Genomic DNA, 2312 nt, shown 5'->3' with positions numbered 1-2312 from the left:
AGTAAAGTTCAATGAGCGCTCTCTTCTAAATGCAGACGGGCATCTTAGTGAGAGAGACAGGACAGGCAGAATACTGCCCATCCTGGAAAGTAGGGCTCCTGAGAGGATCAGGGTGTCTGCCTACAGTGCATGAGTTCAACTTGGCATTTTGTTGGTTATAGTCTAGATTTCTTAAGTGAGAAACTTTTACCAAGTTGTCTTGCAAATTATTTTTTACTAAAATTGCTTGTTTTTAAATGGCTAATTCGGGACTGAATGGAGGCTCAGGCCTGTAGCCTCCTCGGCATTCAGGAGGCAAGAACAGGAAGGCAGCCTGATAAACAGATTAAGTCTCGGGCCAGCCAACAACAACCGAACGTATCTGTCTCCAGAGAGGTTTCATCCAGGAGCAGATAGAAACAGATACAGAGACCCACAGCGAACATCAGGCAGAGCCTGCGCAGTAGAGGATGGAAGTGAGCAAGCTGGAGGGGTCAAGGACATAATACCTCCAGAGTCAACTAATCTGGGCCGGTGAGTTCTCACTGAGACTGAACCACCAACCAAAGAGCATGCAGGGGCTGGACCTCACCACCTCTCGCCTCCGGCATCTGTAGCAAATGTGCAGCTTGGTCTTCATGTATGTCTCCTAACAATTGGAGCAAGGGCTGTCTTTGACTCTGTTGCCTGCCACTGGATCCCCTTCCTCTTCCTGGACTGCATAAAATGGATCTCAGTAAGAGAGGAGGCACTGAGTCCTGGCTGCGACTAGATGTCCCATGGTGGGGTCGTACCCAAGGGGGATCTCTCTCTCTCTCTCTCTCTCTCTCTCTCTCTCTCTCTCTCTCTCTCTCTCTCTCTCTCTCTCTTGGGTAATGACGGGAGGGATTTGTAATGGTGGGGCTGGGAGGGGAAGAGGGAAGGGGGAGATGGGGAGATGAGACCAGGATGTAATGTGAATGAAAAGAATGAATTATGGAAATTAACAAAACAACAATGAGAAGCTGATTCGTGAGGCAGGGTGAGGAGCCCACCCTTCACAGACCCACACTGCTAAGGCATACAGACCCTCCAGGAGGCTTAAGTAAGCCTCGAGTTAGTCCTTCATTTACCCTCAAGCTGCTTGGTTTTATATGCTTTATATGTGTCATAGATTTTCTTCAGTTATTTAATAAGGAATAATAAATTCATTTGCCTCCAAAAGAGGAACATAAAAGAGTATTTTGACCTAATAAAAGGAGAGCAAATGCCCTGGTATTTTTAACACTCTATAACAAACATCATAGGCAGAGCTAGGATTTTACAGATAACATAGACTCTCACAGAAATAACACTGAAGCCAGTTACAAGAAAGAAACCTAAGGGTTGAAAAGAGAGGTGCTGAGGTGAGAAAGGCAGGCTTCCAACAGAGTATTAAATTTAAATGTCTGAAGTCAAGGGAACACACCACCAACTTAGCTCTGCAGGGGACAGGACTGAAGTGATGCATAACGGGGCTCAGACATTTAGAAGAAACAAGATCGTGCTGAGTTATTCTGTGCCACTCGAAAAGAGGCTTGAGCTTACCAGGAATGCCACAGTGCCCATGGTAAGTATTTTCTTATGAGATTTGCAATTGAGAATGATCATTTTGGTCCTTCGTGGAAAATAGGATAAATATGAGCAATGCTGTGGTGTCATGGAGACCAGTAACACAGACTTGGAGAGTAAATGTACACACACACACACACACACACACACACTTCACTGGTATCAAGACTGCCTATCTAGCAAGTGGTGCTGTGAAAACTGGGTACCAACGTGTAGATGAATGATGCTGAATCCTACACCTTTCCTTGTACAAAAATCAACTCCCAGTGAATTGAAGACCTAAGAATAAGACCTGAATTTGTTACAGGAAAAACATTTCAAGATCTGGGCTCTGCAAAGTACCTTCTTCAAATGCCTCTCAGTACTCAGGAAGTAATACCAAGAACTAACAAATAGGATTGCATGTAATGAAAAACCTATACAGCAAAGCAAACAATCACCAGAATGAAGAGAGAACATCCCAAATGGGGCAAGATCTGCTGGCTGTACATCCGGCAGCGGACTGGTACCTAAAATGTATCCTGAGTATATATGTATATGTATATGTATATGTATATGTATATGTATATGTATATGTATATGTATATGTATATGTATATATGTATATGTATGTATATGTATATATATGTATATATGTATGTATATATGTATGTATATATGTATATATGTATATATGAGTATATATATATATATACAACCCGATCAATAAACAGCCAGGTTTTAAAAGATGAAGTACAAATATC

The sequence above is a fragment of the Grammomys surdaster genome, unplaced genomic scaffold (assembly GCF_004785775.1).
Source record: "Grammomys surdaster isolate TR1022 unplaced genomic scaffold, NIH_TR_1.0 63, whole genome shotgun sequence".
NCBI classification, from domain to species: Eukaryota; Metazoa; Chordata; class Mammalia; order Rodentia; family Muridae; genus Grammomys; species Grammomys surdaster.
The sequence above is the reverse complement of the archived record's forward strand: the minus strand, read 5'-3'. Positions refer to the sequence as shown.